The 18,068-nt window shown below is 41.8% G+C and overlaps 1 long non-coding RNA gene across 1 annotated transcript; it reads right to left on the bottom strand.

Moving 5' to 3' along the window:
• Positions 1-524: 524 nt before the first annotated feature.
• Positions 525-12,243, bottom strand: LOC142046926 (uncharacterized). Its single transcript, XR_012656027.1, has 4 exons — positions 11,817-12,243; positions 10,950-11,019; positions 8,466-8,528; positions 525-1,230 (listed from the first exon to the last, which is right to left on the bottom strand). It is a non-coding gene; the product is annotated as an uncharacterized LOC142046926 (long non-coding RNA).
• Positions 12,244-18,068: the final 5,825 nt, after the last annotated feature.

Here is an 18,068-nt window from a genome sequence, read left to right as displayed (position 1 = left end):
AACTCTATCCTTCCTTGTGCCCTTTCAGCCAGGAAATCATCACAGGTCTTGCTCCAGACCCCTCACTTATGAAAGGCCTCCCTGCTCAGGCCCTTCTAACTTTCTGCTGCTGGCCCTTCTGTTGCTACATCCTTAACCCAACTCCCTTCCCAGGCCTCTTCCCTGGGGCACCACAGAGAAACTTCCAAACTCATCCTGCTCCCCTACAGTATTCTTCTCAACTGAAACATTGGGAGCCTTATATAGTCCTGCTATCACTAGGTCATATGACTCTGTCCTCTGAATTCCCTAATTTAGGAGGAAACACAGCCCTAGATCGGAGGTGAGACTTGTAGATTTAACTCACTCTGTAACAGGCCTGACACTGCCACCCTTAGTCACATTGAATAGACCCGCTACCTAACTGAGTAAAGATGGCAGAATCAGTCCCAGAAATTTTGAAGGAAATATTCACAGAAAATTTGTCCAGCTCCAATATCTAATCAAATTGGGCTTTCTAAGCCCTTCTGTCTAGCTACAGATACAGCCCTGAGCAAGGGGTGATGCATAAGCTGCACCAACCCAGGAATAGCCACCGGAGAAGTTGTACCTGTATGTGTGGTACAAATCATTTCCCACTCTTTCCTGGCTCTGAGGCTGAAGAGGACAGTTGTTTGCTGCTGGGCATTCCAACTGCAAATTGTGACACGCCATGCCAGCTCAGTCGCATCAGCCAGTAGATTGTGAGGGGAAGAACAAAGCCAAAGTTCCACCCCTTTTCAGCCCTCACAATCCCTCTTCTCTGGGGATACATTTGCTGCTTCTTGCATGTGCAGACACAAGGTACAATTAGCCCAACCTATGAATGTGTGCATGTAGGGATAGTTTCTTTCTTCTCACTTCCTCCCCTGCAAGAGTTTGTAATCTAATTCATAATTTAGCCCTGGGTGTCCAGCACTTGGATGCTGTGGTACTGGCCACTAAGATACAGATAGATCATAATATTGAGGCAGCTAGATAGAAGGCATAATTAATAATTTTGACTGTAGTTCTTGTTGGTTCATGGGAGGGATTCATGTTGTCTTTTTTATCCTGAAGCTTACAAAGCTGGAAGAATTATTGTTCAGAAGCTGGTAATTGCCTTTTAATAAGCTAAATGTTTCTGTTTGTATCCTCTCTGATGCAATTATGAGGTTAGAACTATCCTGAGCTCCAGTGTAAATGTATCACCTGCATCTTGAAACTGGCATTCTACAAGAAAACGAAAGATAAAAGCTTATTCACAGTCAGAGTTATGAGAATGCAAATAAACATTAAGCTAATCATGTGTCAGAATTTGGTCTCAGATCATTGATGGATTTCAGCCTTAATTGTTCCAAGAATCTTTTTGGCACCTTACAAGTAAAATACAGAGGAAAGCCCCAGTTATGACCAACCCCTTCAATTAAAAAATTCCAACACCACGGACGCCAGCTGAGCTTTGGGGCAATTCCATAGTTTAGGTCCAAGAGGCAGAGCAATGATTCAAGAGACAAAAATGCCTCCATGCAATGGAATTCCATCACTTCCAATTTGTTCCCAGCCTAAATCATTTGGATGGTCAACACTGATGGTGTTAATTGGACTCTGCTGAGGTAGTGCATGAAGTCTTCTACTTATATTGATACCAGGGAGAGAGCTCTCAACACTATCTGAGAGCAGTTCAGTTGCTCGACAGCCACAGAGATCCTTAAGTAGACATCAATATCTACTTTAAATGAAGGTATTGTTGTCTCTTTTGCTGTTTACACAACCTACATAATATGAAGCACATAGGTGTGGAGTCCACATATATATGTTTATTAAACATGATTAACATATAAGATCTAGCCGCATGTGTATATACTCCTGCTCTTACAGGGCTGCAGTGGCTTCTGAAACATAGAAGACATAGGTATGTCAACACTACAATGGAAGCCCACAGTAAGTAGAACAAGTTAGCAGACCCTGGGCTTGTTAACCTACAGCCTGAACTCATACTCATTAATAATCTCAGGTTAGGAATTGTTGAACCCTGGGTCTCAACCTGGGGATTTAAACATCTACACTGCATTATGTGGGCCCAAATCCAACCACCCATATCCCACACTTCCTAGTGCCCTCCCAAAATGTGGCCACTCCAAATTTTTGGTCATGGTACAGAGTAGAAAAACTTGACTGCCTAGAGGACAAAAAGTCTTCCTGTGGGATTATGGAATACTTTTGGTGGACTCCCAGAGCACAAGTCCAGTGGAGCTGCATCATGTTCAAGTTTGTGCGCTGATGGGAGCTTTCATAATGCAATAAAATAACATTATAAATAATGGGAGTATTTTCTTCTCCCTGCCATTTGTGTACAACTTGTGTCTCATGGCTCATTAATTCTGTATGCATGCTTGAATATTGGACATCAATATTATTTAAACTAAAACAATAAAGAAAGCAAACTCAAGTATACATGTATTCAGGCCACTCTTACTTCAGAAGGCTTGTGCCACTATAGACTTAACTCCAGGTCCTAAGTGAGGTAGAGTGATGCCAGTTGGTCTGTGTCTGTCTAGTTCTACTAGCATTAATCGCAGTGTGTGTATCTGTAGTGGGGAGCAGCAGGACTGGGTGCTACCACAGCTTATGAGTTGTAGTGATGTCTGCAAGGGTGGTACAGTAATGGTTGAGACTGGCACTGTGAGAAATATTCTGTCCCACCAATGACACACATAGAACTCCTCTGCACGTGTCCATATATGTAAACTTTGCAGAGCAGTCCAGAATTTAGCCTTTAGCATGTTTTCTTCTTTACAGGTATTTTTTGTTTGTTGAGTTACACTTGATCCAACAGTCCAAAAATGAGGGGGAAAAAAGGTCACCCTGTGCTGTTTTGTAGGATTTATTCCTATAGGATGCTGCTCCGGGAAGAATGCAGCCACACTATAAAAGTCAAACCATCCCACCCACCAAGATTCAAGCTTCTCCTGTGTAGGTGGACAGATTAGATTTTTTTAAAAAAAATCTCTAGGATAAATGATGAACAGGGATGCAGTGCTTACCCATGCCATACTCAGTGATTTTGCATGGACATTCAAAAAGTTTAGGTTGGGGGGTTTTCAATTTATCGTAAAGTTTTTCCAACCAGTTACTTCCTAAACCTGGAGGGATATGTAACATTTTGATGGGGGAAAAGTATTGAGCACCCAGCAGCTCCTGTTGGGAACTGTTGGGTGTGTTCAGCAGCCCTGATAATCAGGCCATTTATTTAGGTGCCTACATATGGATTTAGGAGCCTAATTGTAGATGAATTTAGGCACCTAGTGGGATTTTCAAAACACCTAAGTGCCTATCTGCATCTTCATGTGCCTAAATACCTTTAAAAGTCTGGCCCATGGTACTTTTCAATATCTACGTATGGCTAAGTGAGAGCCCCAGTTGGAAGACACTAGATCACTACAAATCATTATTATTACAAAGGTTGTGACAAAGTGGGAGATTTTTCTTAATTTGTTGTATGAATACTGTGTGTGCCTCGACTTCCCCTGTGTGTTACACAAATACCTAAGTGGTGAGACAAGGGTGTGTGATTTTTGCTGAGACCCTAGTGGGCAGAGTTGACTGCCTCTAGCTGCCTGCCTGTAGATAAAGGCTGAAACACTCCATAACCTGGCAACTGATGGCCTGGGGCCTCCCACCCTGAGGAGTGGACACCTGGTGACCCCTTTGTCCGGGAAATGAGACAAAAAATAGAAGAGGGGCAACAGGCATGTCTCAGGCAGGGCTGCAGGAAGCTGATCAGGCTCCTGGTTTGGGACTCGGGGGGAGAACCAGGCCCCTGGGCTTTGGTTTCCCTCCCCACAAGATGGACTTTACTGAATTTTCCTAATTCCTGTGCTAAAAAGATCTGTTCTACTCTGTATTCCTGATGACTAATAAACCCTTGTGTTTTACAGTGCTAGCCAAGAGTCACTGCTGACGGCAGAGTTGGGATGCATGGTCTCTTTGGGGGCATGTAGGGCTTCCACAGGTGTCCTATCCAGGTGGAATCACTGCAGGGATCTCACGGAGTGAACAGGAGCAGGGCTGGCCCTAGATCAAATGGTGCCCCAGGCGAAGAGTGTCTTTGGCACCTCCCACCCACCTTCCACAGTCTTAGAATGTCATCAAACATTACATGTTAAGCATGGCAAAAGAAATAATAGTATTTCTTTTATATTGTTGTATAGATAGGAGTTCGATAGGTATCTTTGGCAGCTTATTAAATATGTCCTTTATTAGTCACTACTTTTACTCTTGAGGTCTTAAAGCCCAAGTATACTTTCACAATTACACAATAAAACAAGGTTCACAATATTGCAGATGAGCTCTCACATCACTTCAGTTTGTTCTTATATAGTGACGCCCCACCCCTTATATACCTGTGAGGGCATGGCTAGGGTTGCCAATCCTCCAGGATCGTACTAGAGTCTCCAGGAATTACAGATTAATCTTTAAAGATTGTCATGTGACGAAATCTTCAGGAATATGTCCAACCAAAATTGGCAACCCTAGGCATGGCTGACAACATTCTAGGAGGTTTGAGGAAAATGTAGCTCTCAGAAAGTCGGAAAGGTTCCACAAGATTCTACAAAGGTCCAGAACATTCTAGGCGGTTAGTGAAAATGAATCCATGTACAGAATACCTGAAACATTTTAATTCAAACATTCAGTTTTTCCTTTTGTTGCTAACAACAAAAACAGCACCCCAAGCCTGGCACACCAGACAGATGTCTCCTGCCCCTAAATCCAGCCCTGAACAGAGATGCTGAATGCTCCGAGGTCAGACCCAGGAAGTGCCGAAGCCGAACAGGCTTCTTGCTCTGGTGAAAGAGCGCTCTGAGAGGAGACATGCTGCACCAGAGTCCTGGCTGAGCTTCAGTTAGAGCAGTTCCAGAGCACCAAGACTGTGACTCCGTGAGAAAGGTATATAGAATAAATAAATACTGATGTGTGCCTGTCATTCCTGAAACATAGGTGGTTCCTAACCAGAACTCTTTTTAGTGATGCAGTGAACTAGTATGCAGCTCTTTAATCCATTGGACTAAGGGTACGTCTATACTACCCGCTGGATTGGTGGGTAGTGTTTGTTGTATCGGGGATCGATTTATCACATCTCGTCTGGACATGATAAATTGATCCATGAATCGATGCCTATACTCCACCTTGGCAGGAAGAGTAAGCAGAGTCAACAGGGGAGCCGTGGCAGTCGACTCGCTGCCATGAGGACAGCCAGGTAAGTCGAACTAAGATACTTCGAATTCAGCTACGCTCTTCGCGTAGCTGAAGTTGCATATCTTAGTTTGAACCCCCTCCACTAGTGTAGCCCAGGCCTAAGAGTCAGGGGGCCCAAGTTACAATCTGGTTCTGACTAGCTACATGACCTTAGAGAAGAGAACTGATTTTCCTGTGCCTTATGTCCAAGCCACACAAAAATTCAAAAAAGCCAACAGACCAGTTACAACATTTTTACTCCCTGACACAACATTTATCCCCTCTGAATACAGCATAGTTCCAGACTTTGCTGTAGACAGGACCTTCATTTCAGCTCAGTTAGGGCTCCCATCTACACAACAGATTAGAATTGTTGTACACAGGTTTCCAGCTCAGGTTTGGGGTGGGTTTTTTTGGTAGTAATCCTTAGTATTTCTGTCTATAAAATGGGGATAGTAATACATAATTATTCAAAGGCTTAATCAAATAATATTTGCAAAGTGTTATAATTGTTATTTATTATTATTATTATTATTATTATTAATTTCCATTATTATAAAATTAGAGTTCAAGTTAAAAAAGAAAATTTCAGGTGTCCCAAATTTTCATTCTGTCTAGTTCACCCTCCCAACTGATTGTTGTTCTAAACTATTTTTACTAGGCACGGAAATGTTCAGATACCTTTCACCGTGCTGTTCCTATAGATGCAATCCACAAACGCAAATGAGAGACATGTATCAGAGTTCCTCCTGCGATCTTGTGAACCATTCCCTTAACATTTTTGCACAGGTTCAAGCCAATGATTAACTTTCTATTAACAAAATAATACCTACAAAGAACTTAGAGTACCTGCTATGTGTGCTGTTAAAATAACAGCATGGCTTCTGTATGTCTCTCCTGCCTTTGGGCTATGCTCAGTCTGGTCCTCATGCTGCTACACATGGTAAGGGAGGGCATATGGTATTCTCCTCTCCACCCAGCACCACTCTGTGCGCAGCCCCTATACCTGCCAGAATTCCAGTGCCTATGTTCGGGGAGCCTAGGGACTTGGGTGCTCTAAGCAGTGTATGGCATTCTGAAGCGGAATGAAGGAAGACCCTGGCTCCATTCTCCGGCACAGTGAAGCAAGCAGCCACTTAATGCCCAGGAGTCACTCTGCTTCCATGAGGCAGGATAAGGCTCAGCACTGCCCCTTGCTATGAGCTGCATGCAGTTTGCACAATCTAACCCTTTAGTTAATAGCTAAAATAAAAATGCCCCTTCCATGTGTAAAAAGCCTAAAGTAAACCAAACCCTTTCCACTGGCATCCAGCTAAGTTACTGCTCAGCTTCTGCTTTAGGGCCCAATTCTGCAACCTTTGCTTACACCGCTATCGCTTCACTGGGACTATTCACAGAAGCAACTACTACTCAGGGAGAAAAAGAGTTGCAGAATCAGGCCCTTAACAATTTAACACAGAATGTAAGCAGCCAAAGAGAAGCCTAATTCTAATGCCTCAGTATGCAGTCTTTTTTATTACACCCACAACCACCCACAACCTCTAAATTGTTATTCTTTAGAATACCTTGCTGTATTTTTTGGGGGTGGGGGAGACCAGCATCATGGGCTTAGCTACTAGATTTGTGCATGTACTTGCAGAAATAAGTAATGGAGGGCTTGATCAGGCAATAGGATTTTTCTCAAATGACGGATTTTGGTATTAAAAGAAGTGTATTCGTTATTCTGCTAGCACAGAATAACAAAAACTGTAGCTTTTCCTTCCCAGCCTCTTTGATTCTTTGAATCTTGCAAAACAGAAATGATCCTTGGTTTGTAGGCTGTAGCAGCCCACGGAAGCTTTGAGAATAGTGTCAAAAACCTACATACCTACACTGCTAATTGATGCCTGGATTATTAGTGACACTTTGGAGAGTCAGGCTGTCATTTAAAAGAAACAAGGAGGAACTCTGCAGAAGCTGGAGTCTGACATTTTGTAGTGGAGGGAGGATGGTCCTATACCACTGAAAAAAGTTGTTCTATAATTTTTTCAAGTACAACATGATCTGTGAAATCAAATCTCTTTTCCTGTGGCTCTGTTTCAATAATCTTGATCCCTCCACACCACTTTAAAGACATACAGTATTCATGAAAATATGGAAGAAATGTGCTCTCTGTTTTTATTTTGAGAGGTGCACATTATAACTCAAATTCACTGCCTGGCACTGCTATTTTTATTGTCTAATCAGTTTAAGTTTCAAAGACAAAGCCAAAATAAAGAAAAACCCCAAATGACTGATATTTTTGTTCTCTGGTCTCCTGGGTAAGTTTTAATTGCAGTCTCAATCTAAGGCAAGGGAGGGGAGGAGATTGAAGAAAAAATATATTTCTTCCATTTCACACTGTTGGGTGAGGTATCAGAACAAAATTTTTCCAACAGATACTGCAGCCATAAATAAACCAAGGGGGCGGGGGTGGGGGGAGAAGCTGCATCTACACACAGCACTGGCTTTTAACAAACTTTCAAAAATGTTTCAATATTTATTTTTCTCTCTTGGTTCTCCTAGAAGCCCACACTTCCCATAATAAGCACGACCCCTCTTAGCACTTGCCAGTACATGGCAGTTTTTCATTTGTTAATATTAAAGCACTTCACAATGAGGTAACTTTTGTTGTTCTCCTTTTCCACATGGGGAAACCGCAGCACATAGATTAAGGCCAGGATTTTCCAAAGCTAGTGGGGGGAAAAATATGCAGTTTGAGCATCTAAAAGGGTGTTTTTGGTTCCTCTCACCACACATCCGGTACCTGGGACAACAGCTCTGTGCAGCCACAGGAGAAGCATGTGGGGAGAGGAGCTAGATAAAGAGGTAGTTCGGATAGGTTCTCTTATGGGATTTTTAAATGTGTCCAGGGTCCCCCACACTCAAGCAGGGAGGTGCCTCTGTGATTCTCTCAGCCTAAGGGACAATTAACTCAGCAGGAGCAAGTGAACACCTATCTGTCCACTGCCATTTACCCTGCATCCAGGGCTGACCCAAGCGCATGCATTTCTCTGAACAGACACACATGACTCCAAGATAATGCAAAGCTAAAACAATATTTCTGTGTATTATTGGAGGAGGGAAAAGGTGGTATTGTGGGGATCAGTCTGCAGTATAATATAAAAAAAAAGTATAACTACAAAAATTAGGAGACACACAAACACTCATGCTCACACATACACAGACAGAGCACTCCTGAGAAGACTTACCTTAATGGAGGAGTAGGCATGTTCTGTCCTCACTTGGGGGTGCACTGGCATCGATCCTGAAGCCTGAAATAAAGAAAACAGAGCTGGAGCTGTTGTCCCCTTTTCCCTAACTGCATTCTTCACTGATACAATCTTTATGATGACTACATCAATGACACCCTCTCAGAAGTAGTCCTGCCACTACTGTCGTTTTCTCGAGTTGACATCTTCACTTCTAATGCAATGTTCAAACCCGCTCCATGGCCAGATTCTTAACCAGCACCACCTGCTCCTAGTACAGTTTTGTCTGCAGACTATGAACCATGTATGACACACAACTTAGGTTGCCATCACTTCTCTGCTGGTCAATAAACCCCAGGAATCACCTTGCAACCCATCATTACTGTGAAAACAGCTGGTTCTCCTCTGCTGTAATGTCAAATCCCACAAAATAACTAATCTATATAGCTGGTTGGGAATGTGAATTTCTCTTCTGCAAAAAAAAGTCAGGGTTTGGAGAAAATAAATTGTCCTGAATTGGACCCAAAAGCAAGAATCTCAAAAAAATTTGTGGAAGTGAAATTCCATAATATTTTATTTTGAAAACAATGCAACATTCCATCTTGTGAACATTCTGGTGTTTCCCGCTTTCCCAGCCCACCACGTGGTTTTCTTCTAAAGATTCGTCAAATTAGATATGTTCCCACTTTTGACAAATTGGCATTTTCTGTCAGACTATTTCAGATTATTCCAGCACTACTATCGTCTATACTTACAGTGTGTAGGGATCAGTTGTACCCCTGTTTCGCTGTTAATACTCTAGAAGAGTTCATAGTGTTGTGTCAACATTTAGCAACATTTCCAGCAAATGGATCTGGCCTTTGGATGCAATTTGTATTTTTAATAAAGTTACTGTGCATGGGCAGAGTCCTTCCCCCTAAACAGAACACAAGCCCTGGGTTAGAGCTGACAGTCACCCATTTCTTGGGGTTTAGCCTTATTGGTAATTCACAAGAGTACAACACAAGGTTCAGTGTAAGATTCCTCCCTGAGCTTGGCTCTCTCTTTATTTTTCCCCAGGACCTTCTTTGTGCTAGTTCCCTAGTTGCTTCTTTTTAAAGAACCTTTCCCACCTCCATTATCTTCAGGGTGAAGATAATGACCAAAAGCTGTCACAGTCAGACAGCAGAACTTCAGCAACTTTTTGCATGCTTCTAACACCTGTGAACAGGGTGAGTCAATAGAAGGGGCTGGCTATCCCATTACAGGTATGTTTTTCCAGTGTAATTTACTCCAGCATGCATAATTAGTTTCTTGTTTTGCTAATCATTACATAAACTGTTTCAGAGGGCAGGAACAAGTAGCAAGAGACTCTACAAAGTGAGACACATATAAAACGTATTGTGCTCTCCTAGCAACCAAAGTTGTAAAATAATGCAATGATCTCCAAAACGATGTGATGAAAATGATATAATAGTGGTTTAATGTTGTTATGGCAATGTACATAGTTAGATTTAAATGCATGTATCTAGAATGTTAAATAAATAATCTAAGCAACATATTAATCAATCCTATCCAATTTACAGTAGTCATTCATTAGCATTTACTACAGAGCTCTCTTGAATTCTGATTTTCATGATCTTTGTATTGCTCCAACCTGTACTGTTTTTATTTTAATTCCATCTGTCTACTCTTTGACCCAGGTAAAGTCAAATCGTTATTTCATCTGTTTCTTTATATAGAGACAAAATGGTTTTGTATTTCAATGCATTATTTATAACATGGTCTTTAAAAAAAAATACATTCTGGTTGCTTCTAGGAACATGGGATCATGATTTCCTGAACATAATTGGGGCTTCTATCCAAAGCAGTGCTGTCAGAGAGGAGTTGAGTACAACTGGAATATGAGAACTTGTATGCTCAGCACCATTCTCACAGATTTTAGAGATGGAAGAGACATACTATCCAGCCCATCTCCTTGCAAATGTAGGCTATACATAGCACTTTCAAATATAGGGGTTAAATTCTCTGCTGGCGTAAATTGGCACAGTTCCATTGACTTCAGTGGAGGTGTTACTTCTGCTAAGAATTTGGACCATTATTTCTAAAGACAACCCAATTGTTTTACTTAACAAATCCATGATCTTTACCACAAGAAACCTTTTTGTTCAGGATTTTCTTTAGATATCATCCAAGTCCGCACCAGTGGTTCTTTGTGTAGTGGGATGGTTAGGGTTCGATCCTGCAGTTACATCCCAGGAACAGTCCCTCTGATGTCAAGTGGACTGCATGGGGGAGTAATTGTTTGCAGAATCGGACTTGTAATCTGTATTTATTTCAGATTACTATTTTCAAAGTAGACTTCAAAATATAAAACACTGAACCTTGGATCTTTGTTGTAACTCAGCTGGGTTTTTTACAAAATGTCCATGTTTCAAACTGTGTAGTGCTAAGAGAGATAAAGGAGCAGCAGTGCATCTGGGTGTGAAGAGAGAAAGATCTTACCTCCAGTAGGTATAAATGGCTCCAGATGAATTCTGTGATGATGGTGTTCCATACTGGTCCTCTGATGTTCCTGAAGAAATATGAAACGACATTTAGACCAATGTCATGTATGCTACTTGAATCCATATGTCATGCTCTGTCTTAGTAGCCTCTATTATGCAGTCTCTTCATTTCAAATAAATAAATGAAAGCTGGAATTTGTCAACACATGACTCCAGGAGCTGGGATGCTAGGCATTGGCCTTTAATATTTATACCTTAACCACACCCTGACTTCATTACATGGAGCAATGCAGATTTACACCAACTGAGGATCTGTTCCAATACATCAATATATAAATTCTTATTACATGATTCACTTGCACTCATATCTTCCCCTGGCAGGGAGAACAGTACTGGAAAATCAGAGTGGATGCATATACCAATGGGGGTTTGAAAATTCCACTGAATGTGCTCCCAGCCAACGTTGAGTATCCAGACACCCTGCACGCTCCAAAATGTGAGCAGATTTTCAGACAACATGGAAAACTTGCCCTATTTCCTGAGTACCTTAAGCCAGCCAAGCAAAATCTCTGCCCGCTGCCCAAGTAAGGGACTTTGATAACTCAATTTCACCATCTCTAAAACACGATAAAAATACCGATCCACCTTACTAATTTCCTTTGAGATATTCAGATTCAAAACAATGAATTCACAAGTAATAATAACAACATAATAAATAATAACCAAGCTAACTTAATAGCCCACATGTTCCCTCAAACATCCTGAGCTATCCTCCAGCTGACTTCATTTGGCCAGCTACATGAGAAAAACATAATCAGCCAGTGGTTTAAATTTATACATGAAAGAAAACTCAGGAAAATTTTACTTTCAAAAGTTTTGCAAACCTCCTACTCCACCTCCACTGGTCTGCTGGCTGACATAACACCTTTTGTCAGCAGAGAGAGGAAGCATTGATTCCCAGAGGTCCAATTTAGCACTGTGCCAGCCCTGCAGGCAGGAATGTTTTAAAAACGTTTCCTGTATAGTATTCTCTTGAGGTTGTCCATTTTGAAGACAAAATGAAGAAAAACAAGAATGTCATTTGCAAGTGGAAAGCCGGGCAATAGCTTCATACCACAGAGCCCAGCTTAAAGGCACAAAAGTAAATAATCTTTTCCCTTCTGCTTGTTGTGCCTGTTTTCCATTATCTGCCTCCCTGCCTGCAGTAAAACTGCTGTCCCCAGAGCTCCTGAACCTGTTTAGTTTTCACCTGCTACCAGTTCATCTGAAGCAGCACTAATGTACCACAGAAGGCTTTGCCTCCTTCAGTACAGCAGAAAAAAGCTGTCCAACTGCTTATGTCACACTAGACTGTGGGTGGAAATGCATATAGAACATCAACATGCCAGTGCAAGCAGCCTGCCACTCCTGTTCCAGCCCACAAACACAGCCTGAATGGGAGATTAGCCAGGAGCTGCCAGCAAAACTTCTGTCTGTGGCACCCCCGACTGGATTTAAAGACTTCCTTTTCCAGTATAAGCATAATGAGAGGATGGTGTCACCGCTGACACCACACCATCTTGCAGATGAGCATTCCTCATTGTCTTTACCATTTACATACCCCACCTTCTTCCAACAGCAGGTCCTTTGGTCCTGCCTCTGCCCAGATTGGCCATTCCCTCTGGACAGTCTATGTGCATGGCCAGGCAAAAGAACCCCACCGAGATGGGTTCCTTGCATTGCTGGTGCAAACCCTGGCTGAGAACTCCCTGTATCCTTTGCTCCCCATCCATTGACCTTACAGAAAACAATTGAATCCTACAGGTTTGGAATCTGCACAGTTCATAACTACAGCCCCATTTCAAGAAAGTAACCAAGCCATTCTTCCTGTAACATTTGTAAATGCCTTAAAGTTCTGGTCCAGTACTATTATATATAACTTCTTATTACATTGTTCACTTGCACTTACATCTTCCCTAATGGGGAGAACAGCATTGTTAAACCAAAATGGAAGCTATGTGGTTATGAAAATTCCACTGGCTTTTCACCCAGCTGAGAGCTGAGTACACAGACACGCAGCACATGCCAAAATGTGAGCAGATTTTCTGACACGTAGGCTCTAAAATTTCTTGAAAACCTCCTCTTGTTGTCAGAGTATTTTAAGTCAGCCAGGCAAAATCTCTGCTGGCTGCCCAAATGAGGGACTTTGGGCATGCTTATTGCTAGACTGTATTCCTTACTGTAGAAATTCTGCAGAGTGTGAGTGCAAATCTTATGAATACTTTATTTGTACACCATTTTTTCTGCTTTGGGAGTGATGATGACGATGATGAAATGCCCAGTAATGTGCAGACATGAAGAGATCTTTAGCTTGTGTGACTTTGTTTTCTAAGATTTTTTGTAATAATATCAAGGTATCATGAAATTACTGTATTGTGTACAATATTCCTAACATTTACTCCAGTTCAATTTATGGTTTATATTGTATTAAGTTACTGAGAAACTGCTGACTGCATGACTGTGTGGGGGGGGTGTGTGTGTGTGTACACACGCACATACAACTGATTCTATAGGATGGAATGTGCCAGTCCCACTTGCAGGTATATCAGTTCCCTCGACTAAACAAAGCCCTGATTGTGATACCATAAACTGAGTAGTACTTTAGGCCTGAATCCACAAAGGGACTTAGATTTTGTGATACTGAGTGTTGCAATGCCTAATTTTTAGGTGCCTAGACAATCACTGGAACAACAATGTGATCCACAAAGTCTGACTTAGGTATGTAGGTTCTCTATACAATGAATGAGGTGAGATAGGCACCTAAGAATAGGATCAACAAAAGTCAGCATACTAGGTGTAAAGATGCCTAAGATTGCCAATGGGATATGCAAATAAGAGGTGAGTAGCCTAAACCCTGCCCCCTTATGGAATCAGGTGCCTACTTCCAACTCCAGGGAAGCACATATTTCTGCTAGGAATACATAACGAGGAAACCCACTCCTGAAGTCAGGTGGCTTAGGCACCTAAGTTGTTTCTTATGAGAATGAGTTAGGCATATGTCTCACTTCACACAAATGGGCAGGGTGGAGAGGAAAGGAAGCAGAGGGTGATGCTCACCCTATAACTTCTAGGTCAGCGGTTAGCACACTCATCTTGGATATTTGGAGACCCACATTCAATTCCCTTCTCTACCTGTGCTATGATACACCCTGGTGTGCGGCTTCCTCAGTCTCTCCTATTGAAGCTGTTCACTGCACATAAATAAGTAGAGTCATAGCAGCAGAGAGCCTGTCTCTCCCACTTCCCAAATGGATGTCCTAAACCCAGGCTATACAGTCACTCTCTTTCTGGTCTAAAGACTAAGTAGGTATTCAAAGTGCAGCAGCTCCAACAGGAGAAATGGAGGGAGCCCCACATCAGAATATCCCACAGTTCAATAGCTAGCGCACTCTTCTGAAAGATGGGAAGGCCCTGTTCAAATCCTTTTTCACACTCAGGCAGAGGGGACAAAGAACTTGGGTCTTGTATATCTCGGACCAGTCCTCTAACTGCTGGGATAAAAGCTATACAGTGGACACCACCACTGGATTTTGAATGGGACCTGATCCAGTAAGCAGCCTCTGAGCAGACCTTCCAGATCTGGCTCTGCAGGTGAGACAGGTGCACTTCTGTCTATCTTCCCCCAGTTTGTGGATAACACTGGGGCTTAGGAATAAATAGGCATCCCAATGCCTAGAGTGAGGCAGCAGAAACTTAGGCAGCTAGGGGACTTTTACAGCAAAAATTTAGGTGCTGAATGAGTTTAGATGCTTACGGTATTAGGTGGCAATTAAGTGGGGACTGTAAATTGCAGTGGTAACCTAAAACTGGGATTTAGATGCCTAAATACTTTAGTTAGCCATTTTGTGCTTAAATTGATGCTTAAACAACCAGGAAGAAATGTTAGAGAGACAGCTTGAAATGAGGGATTGGACAGGAGAGACAAATGAGAAGTGAACAAGGATCATAAATTTGTAAGCTATCAGCACAGAGATGATAGGTGAAACTAGAAGAGTAGATGAGGTCTTTTAGAGATAAGATTGGGGGCAAGGAAGGAAGAGGACTTGTTCAAGAACCAAGTTCTTCTGCACAGTGAGGGTAAGAAAAGGATTCATCAAATATGAAGTATCAATCAGGGACATAAGAGGACACTCATGAAAGACCAAGAAGAATGCAAAGCTGATGATACCAAGTAGTGGACAGATGGTAGAGGAAGCAGATGGACCATAGCTCTCAGAATTAGTCAGGAAAAAGTAACTAATCACTTTGGTGAGAACAATGGAGGGTGAAAACCCAGTTGGAAAAGATCCAGGATGTCACTGGCAATAAGAAAGTGAAGGCAAGTGTAAAGGGCTGATTTGTTGAACTGAGAGGTGAAAGGACTAATAGAGTTGAGGGAGTAGCTGGAAAGACCGTAAGGACAAGACTGATGTTTTAGACTAATGAGGAATCCAGGGTATGTTTGTACTTTGAAAGGAAGGTGCCAAAGGAGAGGCTAAGGTTCTGAGCTGCAGAGAAAAAATATTCTGTCTTTGTTATATTACCTTTTTTAAAGTATTGGTTGTTATGCTGAAATTCAGTGTGAAAGGCAAATTGCAGTGTATATTGCGTGCCTGGGAACACACAGTAAAAATAACGAAGGCATACAGATTTTATTTGTGCACTTTACTTTTTAATGACCTCTCAAGCTCTTTTTTGCTTTCAAGTCTTTGAATGCACGTTTTCATTGATCTCTCACTCTCTCTCTCTCCTCTTCTGCAAAAGGTCTTTATAATAGGAAAGAATTAAAAAAAAGAAATATTTACTTAAACAAACACAACAGGACCAAGTGCATAAATATATTCCTGCGAGAGTCAACAACTTTCAGATTTGCCACTAAAGACTCATTAATTTATACAAAGAGGCCTTCTCAGAAGAAAGAAAAATCAATTCCACATGTCAAGAGCTAGAACTCAGTGCAATTATTTTTTTACTTTTGCCATTGAGCTAAAAATGTCACTCTCAGATTTTTATTAGAAATTTAACCAAAAGCAGTGAAACCTGCTGTCTAAATTTGATCTTTTGATCAGTTTGTCTTGCAGTCAACAAAATGCCAAATTTAGCCTGTGATTTGGTTTACTAATGGAGAGCTAAGTAGGAAAAAAAGTCTAGTTCCTTTCATGTGAATCCTGAGTGCTCCCAAACATCATTTGAAATCCCAGAAGACTTGGAGCACTCAGTAATAATCCTGGTGTTAATATGTAAATTGTTGGGGAAATATCACACAAAAATATCTTGTGTTAATTGCTCATTCCTCTGAGGCTCTTTACATGGCTTTATTAAGGTGAATTATGCCACCAATACAAGAGTGGTTCATTTATAAATGATGGCTTGGGAAAAACAGTTTTTGTTCTGGTTGATAAAAGTTAATCAAATGCAAAACAGCAAAACTCATCATAAATTTTCCATGGAAAGTAACTAACTCCATTTAGGTAGGAAAAATATTTATCTGGATATTTCAAACTATTCCTACAAATATTTAAGGCAATCATGTCTAAGAAATTGACTAAGGAATTATTTGTATAGTTGTTTTAGTAAGTAAAGAGAGGTGTTGATCTAGCAGTCAGAACACAGGAGTGGGAACTAGAAAAGATGATTTCTAATCCAAGTTTTGATACTGACACCTAAGAACATAAGAACAGCCAAACTGGGTCAGACTTTTGGTCTATCTAGCCCACTATCCTGTTTTCCTATAGTGGCCAGATGCATCAAAGGGAATGAACAGAACAGGGCAATTAGCAAGTGATCCATCTCCTGTTATCCAGTCCCAGCCTGTAGTGGTCAGAGGCTTAGGGGAACCCAGAGCAAGGGATTGCAGCCCTGGCTATCTTGGCTAATATCCACTGATGGACCTATTCTCCATGAATTTATCTAATTATCTTTTGAACCCAGTTATACTTTTGCCCTTCACAACATCCCCTGGCAATGAGTTCCACAGGTTGTCTGTGCATTGTGCGGAGAAGTATTTCTTTATGTTTGTTTTAAACCTGCTGCCTATTAATTTCATTGGGTGACTCCCTGGTTGTAATGTTATGTGAAGGGATAAATAACACTTCCTTATTCACCTTCTCCACGCCATACCTGATTTGATAGACTTCTATCATATCCCCCCTTAGTTGTCTCTTTTCCAAGCATGAACAGTCTCTGTCTTTTTAATCTCTCCTCATGTGTAAGCCATTGACATTCTCTGTATTTTTTTTCCAATTCATATTTTTTTTTTTTTTGAGATGAGGCAACCAGAACTGCATGCAGTGTTCAAGGTGTGGGTGAACCGTAGATTCATACAGTAGTATTATGCTGTTTTCTGTCTTATTATCTATCCCTTTCCTAATGGTTTGCTAACACTCTGTTAGCTTTTTGGACTGCTACTGCACATTGAGCGGATGTTTTCTTGAGCAGTAATAGCTAATTTAGACCCCATCATTTTGTACATATAGTTGGGGATTAAGTTTTCCAATGTGCATTACTTTGTATTTATCAACAGTGAATTTCATCTGCCATTTTGTTTAATGAGATCCCTTTGTCAGTCTTCAGTCAGCTTTGGACTTAACTCTCTTGAGTAATTTTGTATTGTCTGCAAACTTTGCCACCTCACTGTTTACTCCTTTCTCCAGATCATTTATGAATATGTTGAACAGCACTGGTTACAGTATACAGGGGCGGCTCTAGGGATTTTGCCGCCCCAAGCATGGCAGGCAGGCTGCCTCTGGGGGTTTGCCTGCTGAGGGTGCGCTGGTCCCGTAGCTTCCGCAAACCTCCCACAGGAGTGCCTGTGGGAGGTCCTCCAAAGCCGCAGGACCAGCGGACCCTCCGCAGGCACGCCTGCAGAGTTCCACCGAAGCTGTGGGACCAGCGGACCTTCCGCAGGCAAGCCGCCGAAGGCAGCCTGCATGCCGCCCTCGAGGCTCCAGCAGAGCACCCCCCACGGCTTGCCGCCCCAAGCACCCGCTTGGCGTGCTGGGCCTGGAGCCACCCCTGACCGTATATATTCTTATAGGTCCCACTATTTACTGCTCTCCACAGTGAAAAGTGACCATTTATTTCTACCCTTTGTTTCATA

Source organism: Chelonoidis abingdonii, chromosome 5 (assembly GCF_003597395.2).
Source record: "Chelonoidis abingdonii isolate Lonesome George chromosome 5, CheloAbing_2.0, whole genome shotgun sequence".
Lineage (NCBI taxonomy): Eukaryota > Metazoa > Chordata > Testudines > Testudinidae > Chelonoidis > Chelonoidis abingdonii.
This window is presented reverse-complemented; position numbering and strand designations above follow the sequence as displayed.